Source organism: Egretta garzetta, unplaced genomic scaffold, assembly GCF_000687185.1.
Source record: "Egretta garzetta isolate BGI_Z169 unplaced genomic scaffold, ASM68718v1 scaffold85, whole genome shotgun sequence".
Taxonomy (NCBI): domain Eukaryota; kingdom Metazoa; phylum Chordata; class Aves; order Pelecaniformes; family Ardeidae; genus Egretta; species Egretta garzetta.
This window is the reverse complement of record NW_009259718.1, coordinates 2,696,830-2,697,791: the sequence shown is the minus strand read 5'-3', so window position 1 is coordinate 2,697,791 and position 962 is coordinate 2,696,830.

Below are 962 nucleotides of genomic sequence, written 5' to 3'. Positions count from 1 at the left end.
AATCTGGGATTTTTAAAAGAGGAGAAATGGCCGGAGGGGCGGGGGAAGTGGAGAGAAGCTACAGAAACGAGATGCTGACACTGAGGAGTCGCAGGGAGACATCAACAATTGGTGCCTATAGACCACATCAAAGGACTGTAGAGCAACAATAAAATGCCTCGAAATACTTCTTAATGCAATGTTTGCATTGGGCAAGTCCACAAATGACGCCGAGTTTGCCATCACGGGGGAAAGAGAGCAGCAGATGAGGAGGCTGAGCCAACATTCCTCTACAACCCGGTTTTAGAGGGAGAAGAGAGGAAGGGAGAGGGAGAGATTTTTATAATCCTGAAAGGCAAGAGGAGAAACCACATTAACGCAGAGGGAGCAAACGCGGCAGGGCGGGATGATCAAGGCAGAGGGGGGTCCTAACGAACGGGCCGATCTGCAACAAGGCATCCGTAAGGAAGAAAACTTCCGATCAGGACTGCGAACGGGGACACTTTTGACTCTGAGGCTATTGCTCGGCCCTGCTGTTTAAGAAGAGGCCACACTTGTCCCCCTTGCGCATGTGTCGTCATCGTGGTATCGTGTCCCCCCTCCGCGGGGGAAGGGAGGGGGGATCTGGGGGCACCCCCAGCCTGGGGCTCGTCCCGGTCGCTGCAGCGCGTTCCCGCGGCAGGACGTGCCGGTGCGGGACGCCTCTCGCACTGATGGGGAAGGAGGGAAACGGGGGCAAATGTGTGTGCTGGCGAGGGGAAAGCCTCCAGGTTCCGGTCAGTCCCTGCCAAACAAGCAGTCACACTCAGATGAGCGCTTAATTGCTATTGTGTTTTTGTTTTCCAAAGGCCCCTATTCCCCGAGCGCGGCTGCAGTGTGGCACAGGCTGGCTTTGTCTGGTTGCTGTGCGGCCGCTTTCGTCATGCTGGTCCCGCCTGACTGAAGCCCAAAGTCAGGAGCACCTATTTAGCCGCCTGCCACCC